Source organism: Palaemon carinicauda, chromosome 6 (assembly GCF_036898095.1).
Source record: "Palaemon carinicauda isolate YSFRI2023 chromosome 6, ASM3689809v2, whole genome shotgun sequence".
Classification (NCBI taxonomy): Eukaryota; Metazoa; Arthropoda; class Malacostraca; order Decapoda; family Palaemonidae; genus Palaemon; species Palaemon carinicauda.
In genome coordinates this window covers 115,950,046-115,962,545 of record NC_090730.1, presented here as the reverse complement: position 1 = coordinate 115,962,545, position 12,500 = coordinate 115,950,046, and the positions used below count along the sequence as shown (strand labels likewise).

The 12,500-nt window shown below is 35.2% G+C and overlaps 1 protein-coding gene across 3 annotated transcripts in view; it reads left to right on the top strand.

The window, feature by feature from the left end:
* The first annotated feature begins 12,198 nt into the window (after nt 1–12,198).
* jbug (filamin-type immunoglobulin domains fbug) overlaps nt 12,199–12,500 on the top strand; it is a 291,607-nt gene continuing 291,305 nt past the window's right edge. For all 3 annotated transcript variants that reach the window (XM_068375344.1, XM_068375343.1, XM_068375342.1), the window contains exon 1: nt 12,199–12,500. This exon is cut by the window's right edge and continues 320 nt beyond it. The gene's annotated coding sequence lies outside the window, so the exon portion shown is untranslated.

The window sequence follows — 12,500 nt, the reverse complement described above, 5'->3', positions numbered from 1 at the left end:
ATGTTATTTTAATTGTTCATTCCTTGTTTTCTTTCCTCGCTAGGCTATTTTTGCTGTTGAAGCCTTTGGGCTTATCTCATCCTGCTTTTCCAACTAGGCTTGTAACTTAGATAATAATAATAATAATAATAATAATAATAACAAGTGAGCAAGTCCTGAACGCGGACATGGTCCTCGTAGAGGACATACCTCCGCCAAGGTGACCTAGAGCGCCATATGTCCTAGAATCATGAATTGATGTGACTTCGACCTTCACATGACCTTGACCTTCACGTGACCTTCAAGTGACCTTGACCTTCACGTGACCTTGACCTTCACATGACCTTGGCTTCAAGTGACCTTGATCTTCAAATGTACTTGACCTTCACGTGACCTTGACCTTCAGGTGACCTTGACCTTCACGTGACCTTGACCTTCACGTGACCTTGACCTTCAAGTGACCTGCTTGACTTTTGACCTTCAAGTGATCTTTGTTCATTTGCCACTGATACTTAATATGACATTGATATAATGCACCAATATGACCTTGACCTTTGACCTTTATAAATTTGAACATCACCCATGGGTTGCGCCTGGACTAGGACTTCCCTGTTGGCTTATGCAAAAGTCAGTGCTTTATTTCTGTCTCTTGATATGGCCACTTATGTCATAGTGACACCAGTGACCCCTGTGACCTTGACCTTGGGGTGACCTTGACCAAAATTTAATCAGTTCTTCCATACACATTGGGGAACTACTTGGCCAAGTTTGAAGTGATTCCGTGTAGAAATGTGGCCTCTACGTTGTCCACAGACAGACAGACAAACAAACAAACAAACAAACCGAACCGAAAACATAACCTCCTGGCGGAGGTAACAAGTGAGCAAGTCCTGAACGCGGACATGGTCCTCGTAGAGGACATACCTCCGCCAAGGTGACCTAGAGCGCCATATGTCCTAGAATCATGAATTGATGTGACTTCGACTTTCAAGTAACGTTTGACCTTTAATTTAGCTTAACCATTCAATGGCCTTGGCAGTTACCTGACACTGAGGTTGAAGGACTTTTGACCTTCAGGTGACCTTGACCTTCACGTGACCTTGACCTTCACGTGACCTTGACCTTCAAGTGACCTGCTTGACTTTTGACCTTCAAGTGATCTTTGTTCATTTGCCACTGATACTTAATATGACATTGATATAATGCACCAATATGACCTTGACCTTTGACCTTTATAAATTTGAACATCACCCATGGGTTGCGCCTGGACTAGGACTTCCCTGTTGGCTTATGCAAAAGTCAGTGCTTTATTTCTGTCTCTTGATATGGCCACTTATGTCATAGTGACACCAGTGACCCCTGTGACCTTGACCTTGGGGTGACCTTGACCAAAATTTAATCAGTTCTTCCATACACATTGGGGAACTACTTGGCCAAGTTTGAAGTGATTCCGTGTAGAAATGTGGCCTCTACGTTGTCCACAGACAGACAGACAAACAAACAAACAAACAAACCGAACCGAAAACATAACCTCCTGGCGGAGGTAATAATAATAATAATAATAATAATAATAATAATAATAATAATAATAATAACAGCCACATTTTACTCATTACCTCACTCAAACCAGCAAAAAGAACTAATCAATCATTTAGAGAGACCGTAAAGTTCATCCTACTTCTTATAACACCCCGAAGATATGTTATTCTTAATAAAAAAAAAAAATAATGATTTGGTAATCAGAATCTATTCCTCTGATGGAATATGATATGAAAACATCTTAGCGGGACTGTCTCTATGTATATTAAAGAAAATATATCTCCCTTAAAAACAAATAAAAAGTAGCTCCCTTCCTCCCAAGTAGCTAGAGCGTTTGGATGTACTTTCATTGATAATATAATAAAATTATTATAAAAAACCGCATAAGTGCTCGGAGCTTTTTTTTCCCTTTTTTTTTTTTTTTTGGCAGTACATTCCAGTTCTCTGATTAGCTCTACAGAAACTTCTCAACTGTGATTAGTTGTTGCCTTTGTTTACTGTAGCTCTGCAAACACACATATCTGACATCATAATCAAAATAGTCAATTATTCCTTTGAATGATTTACATTATACCTGAAATGTAACAAAATAGGAATTGCAGTCATGTATTGTAGTTCATTCACTATATAAGGTCAACAGAAAAACAATATTTATTTTGAATATCGAATATTAGCCATGTGTTACTCAATGCCTTACTCAAACCAGCAAACAGGATTAGTAAGTCATTTAGACAATCTTGAAGTTCATCCTACTCCATATGACGTCACAAAGAAGTATTTTTTTTAATAAAGATATCTATTTGGTAATTAGAATATATCCCTCTTATAAATTATGTTATTAAACAATCTTATAATAGGCTGTCTCTACATATTTTGAAGAAAATATATCTTTGATTTCCTTAAAAACAAAAAATCTTCAAGTTCATCCCCCTATAAGTATTAACTAGAGCGATTGGAAGTGATATTATGGAAATTTGGGCATGTTTTCCCAACAGCGACTCATAAATTCCACGGAACTCTTAAATGCATAAGGTGATAGGGTTCCTCTGGATTATGAGCTGCTGTTGGCGAGCTAGTTGAAATTCACGCGAGTCATATCGTTCAAACTTCTAGCTAAGGTTTTTTTCGGCCTAATTAATTTTTCAGACATGATATTTAAGTAATCTGTGAAGAAAACTTTCTTATTTCTTACATCTTTTAGATATTATTCAGATGTTTAACTTTCCCTTCAGTAGTCACATTTTTTTAGAAGGGAGAAATACAAATATGTATGATTTTTCTATATTTTTCACGGCGCCTCCAGTAACTGGCCTAGCTCTTAGGCCCAATAAAATACTTCAATTTCATTGTGAAACAGAAGCTAAAATATATTCATAGAAAAGACCCGATACTCAACTTTCCAAAGGCAGAAGAAGATGATGAAAGCATAATTAATAATCCTTTAACGATTGAAAAATTAGATCACAAGGAAATACCACCGAGCGAAATCGCTACAAAAAAAAAATTAATGGCCACTATCGTGGGAATGGCGCTGTTGTACTCCCAATAGTAGTACGGGAACTGGGATGGCCTTTGGAGGGGCCCCCTTTTTATTTTTTCCACACCTCCTCGAAGCGTAAAACACTGTCTGGGGTGCAGATTGCTATGAGGCGTGACAATATGACCTTACACGATATCCCTTTTTAAAATTTTAAGGGATATTCGCTCCAGGAGTTAGAATTCTGGATACCTTTAGTAAATTCTTTGGGAGATATCACTGTAGTCACATATAACCTAGGACTTGGCTTGAGCTCAAAAAACGGATTTTGAGCGAAGCGAAAAATCTATTTTTGGGTGAGATAGCCATGTCGTCCTACTGGAAGTTTCATCAGGACGACATGGCTATATCACCCAAAAATAGATTTTTCGCTTCGCTCAAAATCCGTTTTTTAGAATGGAGAAATGCAAATAATATGTATGATTTTTCTATATTTTTCATTATCATCATTATTTCTGTTATAGTCATTATCATTATCATGTTGAATATTTTGTGAGATAAGGTTGGGAATTTTGAGTTCATATTGATTGATATTATAATAAAAAACTACCTAAAGTCAGAAGCCCAAAAATAATACATAGTAAATAGCAATGTATAGGCTATGTATAAACCTATATTTCTTTTAAATATAGTTGTTTTGTTATAAACATTATCAAAACAATGGCTAAAATAAAGAACATAGAATTGGTCTTATCAGCAAAGAAATTTCACATTCAGAATTTCATTTTGCCAGTGATGAAAGCTTTTTGTTTTCTTCTCAGTTTCCCCTATAAACTGGAATCATTGAACTGTTAAGAAATCAAAACAGTATCAGCAAAACTGATTGTTGAATAGACCTACTTGTAAAATGTTCAGTCTTTAACACTTAATTTTTTAACTTAACCTAACCTAACCTAATTAAGTGTATGTCTCCATAACAAACTGTAGATTGACAAAGATGGTTGTAAATTCATTTCCTGATGTCGAGATAAAGTTATAGGTGTAATCATACTTGATGATCAAGGTCAAAAACTTTTTTTGTAGCGTCCAATCACACTGTACTGTATTGCCATGGTAGGCTCAGTCACCTAACATTCTCAAAAAGTTTGATTTTCACAAATTGACGAATTGGAGATCTATAGCCTAGCGTAGGGGTCTGTGAGGCCGTTCAGAATCAGAGTGACCAGATGTCTCGTATTTGATGGGATTGCCCCATATCTTTGACATTTGTCTTATGTCCCTTATTGTACCATGTACCGTATTTTCAGTGTTTGATTAAAAAACAATATACTACTGAAACTTTAGTTACAGTATCCTTTGAAGCTGCAAGACATGCTTGATTGCAATATTGTAATGCTTTGACACATATATTGAACAACTGTTTGTAGCAAAATCTACAAGGAACACACTTTAAAACCAAAGAAAAGTCAATGAAGTAGGTCCTGGACAATCTGGACCCAGATGAGGACTTCGCACTGTGTCACTGAGTGCGTAACTTCGCATAAGTTCTGTTTGACTCTATATTGTTCAACTACTTCTCCAGTTTAGGTGTCCTTTATTTCATTCTTCAAATTCTGGTCACCCTGCATTGAAGGACACGTGTAAGGTAACTCACAATAGATAAATCTCTCTCAGCTTTTTGTTTATTTAGAATTTAACTTCAATTCCAGACACTTGGTGAGGGACCAGTTTCCCTACAACATAATGATTTGATGGAGTGACAGATTGGAAAATTGTTATGACAACCTGTGCAGCCGTAAATGCATATAACTCAATTTCGCGATCACCATCTCTCTCTCTCTCTCTCTCTCTCTCTCTCTCTCTCTCTCTCTCTCTCTCTCTCTCTCTCTCTCTCTCTCTCTCTCTCTCTCTCACACACACAGACACATACACATGCACGCACACAAAGTATAAACTAGATTCCTGTATCCACACCAGGTAATATATCACGCATTTCTTCTACTAACATACTTAGGTTCTGAAACTGTTATTTGATTGTTCTCTTTCTTTTATGTTGTTCTGCAACGAATTGAAATTAGACTATCCTGTTTTGGGGTGTCACACATTGATAAGTGACGATCACCTGATGTTTCTCCGGAATATCTTTATTTACTCTTTTATATAGCTAAAATTGTTATTGTACCTTGTCCACAAAAATCTGTGGTGAAATGATATTTGACGTTAATGACAGAAACCGCAAACCCGAACTTTACAAACAAAGGAAAATAAAGCGTTTATACTCTACTACAGGACTGTGTATTTTATTTTATTTGTTTTAGTTTTGCATTAGATCTCCAATATCACTAATATATATATATATATATATATATATATATATATATATATATATATATATATATATATATATATATATATATATATATATATATATATATATATATATATAGAGAGAGAGAGAGAGAGAGAGAGAGAGAGAGAGAGAGAGAGAGAGAGAGAGAGAGAGAGAGATTTACGTTAGGTGGGTCGAAGCGTATTCTTTACGATAAAGGTCTTTTGGAAGTCTAATCATAATGATCAAAGAGGTACTGTTCTGTGCACAAAACACAAAATTATGGCTATAATTTAGTCTTATGTATTTTGTGGTAAGTGCATGATTTTAACTTCGTTTGGTATTATTATTATTATTATTATTATTATTATTATTATTATTATTATTATTATTATTATTATTATTATTATTATTATTATTATTATTAGTTTACACTAACGGTTTATGGTGTAGGATTCCGTATTCATCACTATATGTGCTGTTTCAAGGAGCACGCTCCCTGGCACAATTCCCTGGGCTATATATTGGCCCCTGCCTTCTCAAGATTCCTTTTCAATGGCTTAAGTATGGTTTCTAGTGCTTCTTTGATTATTGGCACCTCTTCTACTTGCATATTCCACAGCCTTCTCAATTCAATTCGTAAGGCTTGGTACTTTTTTTTTATTTTTTCTCTCTCCCCTTATCTTCCACTCTTGAGTCCTACGGTACTGTGACATTGTTGTCTTGTCGATCAGAGTAACGTCTGGCCTATGTGCCGGTATCACCCTGTCTGTCATTTTACTGTAGTCCCAGAGTAGTTTAATCTGATCATTTTCTACCTTAGCTTGAGGATGATGTTCGTACCATTTATTGCTGTATTGCATTTGCTCTTTTCTATAGACTCCCATCATCCCTTGGAGATATTTAGCCACTTCTGGGTCTTCATCCTCTTTTATCAAGTTTTTTTTCCATGCGCTATTTAACCATTTTATACAGCGGACAGAGAAGGTCTTGCTGCATATGTCGTTAGGGACAGCTACTGAAAAATTGCAACATCAACAAAAAAGAAGGTATGAATAAATGGAGTAAAATTAAATCCTGAAATGAAATCTAAATGCAAGAATAATAATTAAGACAGATAAGAATGAGGATGTAAATTAAACAGGAAAAAACACGAAGAATACTTTGCTTTGAAAAACAGTAATCAAACCCAAAATAAAAATCACGGAGAAGCAGTCTTCTCTGATATGCATAGACGACGTATAGTTAAGAAAGATAACAACGAAAGGATGAGACGGGGAGAACAAGGAGGAACGTGAAAACAAGACCGAAGGCGATGAAGAGGAGATTATTGCTAACGTGACTTTATCTAAAGACGAAGGGACAATAAACACAAGTAAATCAGGAGAGGGACACTGAATATGACAACATTGTGATTGAAGAATGAGAAAATGAGGTTGAGATAGAAAATAGTAAGCACTTTAGTTCTACACCATTTGAGGGGATTATGGGCATAGAAGAAAACCAAGAGGAATTATAAGAAGGGAAAGAAAGGGCCACAAGAACCTTAATGTGGAGAAAAATAAAATGAAATAGAAATAGCAGGCTGGCATAAATAACCGATCGAATCTTCGACTGATAATTAAAATGGAAAAAGAGTTGATAAAGAAACCGTGTCAAAACGAATGAAAACTGATGAGGACCCTTTCCAAATCTTAAATAGAACATTAATTTCTTTAATTATAGTTGATTTTATGTTAATCACCTTCGATCAAAGGGATTAACCGGTAATGAGGTGTGGGACAGAGGTAGATGGAGAAAGCTGACCAAAAAACATCGACCCCACATGGAAGTGGGAAAAGATGTAGACAAAGAAGAAGAAGAAGATAGTCGTATTAATGTTAATGGTTTGTACAAGGAAAGGAAGTGGATTAATTTTATGTCACATCATAAGTTAGATGTCCTTATATTCAGGAACGCTATATAACGAATGTTAAGCAGGTGAAGTATATCGATAAATTTTGTATTATCATCCAGTTTAAAAAAAAATCGACCATGACACGTTATTTTTCGTAAGAATGCACGATAATGAGGGACATGTTTGCCTCATAAGATTTGGAATGGTTGCATTTTATTTATGAATGATTAGAACTCTGTCCAGTCTGTTTTTCTTAAAATGCTTGCATTAAGGAGGAGCAAATTAGCAGGAAAGTGTATGAATGTGTCCTCAAAAAAGAGAATTATAACCCAAGAAAGTGAAAAGCCATGGTACAGCAGCTATGACACTAAGATAAGAGACCATTGGTTTTATTTTCGGGTCACTCTCATAGAAGTCCTGCCAAGCAGTCTCTTATACGGTCCTCAACATGTGGGCAAATGACCACTGAACAATTACAATACTTACAGTAGCACGATTTAGTGTTGTAGGTTATGTGATAGGTTATGTGAGGAAGAGGAGAATGTTAATTAGATATGTCATACTATTCAGTGTGCGTGGAGGCAATGAAAAGAGTATGATCTAACATCAAACTTTCCAGCGGTAGAATCTCATTCGTTCGTTTAGGAACGATTTGCCCATAGCAAGACACGGGCCCTTTCACTAGGGCAGCCCGCAAGAGAAAAGTTGTATCTCAATATGTGGCTGGTGCCATTACCAACCTATCTTTGTAATAACCGTTTTCTATATCCATTGCGTATAAAAGAAATTGTCCCATGTTTAGTGAATTATTAGTTAGATAAATGCTAGTCAATGCTTAGTGTACTAATGTGATTGTGTATTAGTCACGTTTCCTGTCATGTAACAAGCGGAATCTGGCTGTAACTTAGTGGTTTCAATTTCCACAAACCTGTTGAACACATTGACGGTCAATGAATACATCTGGCTCTTATCGGAACTTTTAACCTAATATCTAGGCAATGTTTGACTTTGCATGTTAAAAAATGTTTCATTAAAAAAAAAAAAAAATTCCATTGTTTTCTGAGTCTCGTTTTCGTAGACAGTATTTTTCTTTGGGTCTCTCAACACCAATTTTGCTTCTCGCCGAGAGACCTCTCAAGGCTAAGAATGCTTAAAACTACATAACAATCTCACAGAAGTATGTACTGCCATTGGCATTTGAGATGAAATATAATGCTTATGATATAACAGAATAAACGTTTTTAAACAAGGCATCATCAGATAATGATATGACACTATTTCTGTGTTTGCTTGACGTTCTACACTACAAAGACATGCATATCAATCTGGAATGTCAAGTGTCTTTGATAAATAGCTGAAACTCTTTTACCTAATATAATCTGAATGAGTGGTATGCATTTATATAACAATATCTCATGATAATTCGTTCGAAAACCACGTTCAAACACTGAATCAAATTTCGCCCCCCAAAGAATGAATGGAAACTCCATCAACTGGTTCTCCACCGAAGGATGCTCCAATAACGTCCCATTTTTACATCAAGTTTAAGGGGAGTTCTCCGTAAAAATGTTGGGCAACTGCCCCTCTGGAGGTCTTTCTTTTATTTGTATTTCTTCTGGCACTAACTGTCGTTCACTTAAGGACCCTTTTACTAAAAACTGATCAAGTGAAGATTATTTCAGTTGGTGTATCAAGATCTTTCTGAAATGACTCAATACAATTTCATTATAAAATTTGCCAGCTCTGCTGGCTACTGCCTTATTTGGATGATGATTTTCTACAAAATTGTATAACAAAACCCAGTTTTTCCATCATTTCCCTCATCACTGAACTAGAGGCAGGATCCTTTCTCTCCTCTGCAGACACGTCCTCTTTTTCCATTGTGTATGGAAAAAAAAACGCTAAAATAAAGGAAATTAACAAAAGAATTAACAGAACAATATTTTGTGGGTCTGAACTAGGCAAGAATTACTGAATAAACTGGCTCAATTGCCTTCTTTTTGGTTCTTACAAGTTTTGAGTTGTTTGGCTTACTAATTTTTGTTCAATCTACGGGAGATGAAATGTTTGGAAATTTGTTCGAGTTCTGGGGCGTTCTTTCTTCATTGTATTACTATCTATATGTGTATGTCCATATGTATAAATATGTATCATGTATACGTGTATATGTATATTTGAGCACTTATTGCTGAATGTGCCAGTATATTAATACAATGATTTTCCTTATGTTAATCTATGACTTTTTTATGATCATATTCCATTTTCAGAATATGCAAAGATAAAATTTACATACTGTACATTTATTCATTTCATTTACGATATTTTACCGTTTTTATTTTCAATAAGGTTTATATCATATAAAAATATTCAACATAGATGTACAAGCAATAAAGGCTGTTGATATCAAAACGCATAGATATGTTAGAACGAATGATTTTCGAAATGTAATGGTTAGTGAAAAAAGATACGTAACGCCCCCTCTCATTAGATAGAAATTGTTCCAGTTACCAATATCAGTTATCTCTTGCATTCTCTATAGTGGGTTATATCAAGGAAGAAATTATATACACTATTAGCAATCTTGAAACTTGGGGTTTTATTAGTGTGATGCACATTCTTTATGTAAGCATTAAGAAATTTAATATTTTTTTTTTCTTCTCCAATAAGTTGTTGCATAAATAATGAAGTAGATATATTTCTCTACATATAAAGAGGTTTAATCCTACTTTGTATTATGCCATTGGCCCCAGTCGCTTTCAAACCTTCATCACCACATTAGATATTGTAACATGCTCTCTACTTAGCTCCCACCTTATCTTCAATATACGATTTAAGTCTCTTCTCAATCTCTTTCCTAGGTAGTAGGTTGACCAGGGCACCTGCAACCATTTGAGATACTACCGCCAGTGAGTTAGGGGTTCTTTGGCGGACTAGACAGTACTTCAATGTATCCTTCTCTCTGGTTACGGTTCATTTTCCCTTTGCCTACACATATACCGAATAATCTGGCCTATTCTTTACAGATTCTACTCTGTCCTCATAAACCGGACAACACTGAGATTACCAAACAATTTTCCTTCACCCAAGGGGTTAACTACTGCCTTGTAATTGTTCAGTGGCTACTTTCCTCTTGGTAAGGGTAAAAGAGACTTTTTAGCTATGGTAAGCAGCTCTTCTAGGAGAAGTGCACTCCAAAATTAAACCATTATTCTCTAGTCTTGGGTAGTGCCATAGCCTCTATACCATGGTCTTCCACTGTTATGGGTTAGAGTTCTCTTGCTTGAGGGTACAATTGGGCACACCATTTTATTTAATTACTCTTCTTGTTTTGTTTAAAGTTTTTATAGTTTATATAGGAAATATTTATTTTAATGTTACTGTTCTTAGGATATTTAATTTTTCCTTGTTTGCTTTCCTCATTGGACTATTTTCCCTGTTGGGGCCCCTGGGCTTATAGCATTCTGCTTTTCCAACTAGGGTTGTAGCTTAGCAAGTAATAATAATAATAATAATAATAATAATAATAATAATAATAATAATAATAATAATAATAATACGTCCTTCCTTGCTTCTCTTATTCTGTGACTTATCTCTTCTTTTATTTTACCATCATTCATTACGTTTACTCTTAACTATTTTACCTGTACGAATCAATAACTTTTTTTCATCATTCGTATTAACATTGATTGGTCAAGTTACCTGGTTTCCTTTTACCCTTCATGCCTTATTATTACTCACATTAGCTTATCATATGGTGAAGATATTGTTTGTAATTAAGTTTTGCAAATGTGGGAAAACTTATCACTTTGATATAGGCCTACACGATATTTGCCATTCATGTTTTTCCGGATAAGTACATAACTATCAGTCCATGATATCATTCTTGGTATCTTACGTCCTAAAATGTTGCTCGAATATTTCAAATACAGGAATATGCCTAACGCCAACTAAATATACAAAAGAAAAAAATAATATTAATAATGTTATTCAGTTACTGTAGTTTTTTTTTTCCCATTCATTTATACCAATCATAGGATTAGTATTATGTTTCGAAGTAAAAATCGGAAATTTAAATGAGTGAAAATACAGATTTTGGAGGGTTTAGTATGTGCCAAAACAGTGTTAACCATATCATTGTTTGTTTGAAATAATAAAATGAAAGAAAATACCATCTGTAGTACAATTTCTGGATTAGCATCGTAAATCTAAACATGATTGTCCTCACATCAGAGATGGGTGATTTCAATATTAACTAAGAAAGTAATCTTTCAGTCGTATTTTTTTCATATAGCCTTTAAAAGAGCGAGTTCTCTTTATAATTGCTTAATCGTAGATCAAAAATATCCTTATAGTTTATATACATTATTAATCTAGTTTATTGTAGTCGATATCAACGTAGCCTACCATTGAGAATTAAAGATTATGTTGCAACATAACTGTGATCTCACTTGTTATGTGAAACTGTATTTGAAATGAAATAACTGACCGGTGTCGCTTGCTTTTTGTCAACATATTAAAACGCTAAAATAACTGAAAAAAAAAATCATTGAACGCAATGAAAATAATTGCCGGCAATTGCTCTAATAAAGCATTGCAATTATGATCTAGACATGGTAAGCAAACTCATCTTTCATGTGGAATAATCTTATGAATGCTGTGTTTTGTATTAATTCCGTCGACATACCTTTGCTGCGAGTGATCATAATATCGAAAAGGATGCTGGAAACACATTGCCGAGTCAGTATTTTAATATTGATTTTTCTAACGCTTAAACCCTACATACTTATTCTCTTACTTTTGTATGTACATCTAATTGTATTACTGTCCTCTTGAAATCACTTAGAAACAATAAAATAAGCATGAATGCCTTACCACTTAGACGAAAAAACATTGAAAATTACATTGCTAGTAACTGAGACCCTGGAGCGGAGGGAAGCAGAACAACAAGTCGAGACGTCGACTCGACGCTAAGCTAAGCAAGCGGCTAAACAACAGTACGAGGCGTGAAGGCATCCAGTGAACACGGACGCAACGTCTGTGCTCCGCGTCCCCCCATCTCAGAAAACTATATATTATTCTGTATGTATGTACAGAAGTAAATTAGCACCTCCGCCACCGAGATCAAAATGGGCTGTACACGATGAGGACTTGAGCTGACATGTTAATTTTGTCAGAGAGAGAGAGGTTTGGGAATTCGATATTCACGTGTGGAGGAAGTGAATGTTGTGTCTGCTGAAGATATATAAAAGTGGGAGTGTCTTCGGGTGTTAATCACCAAA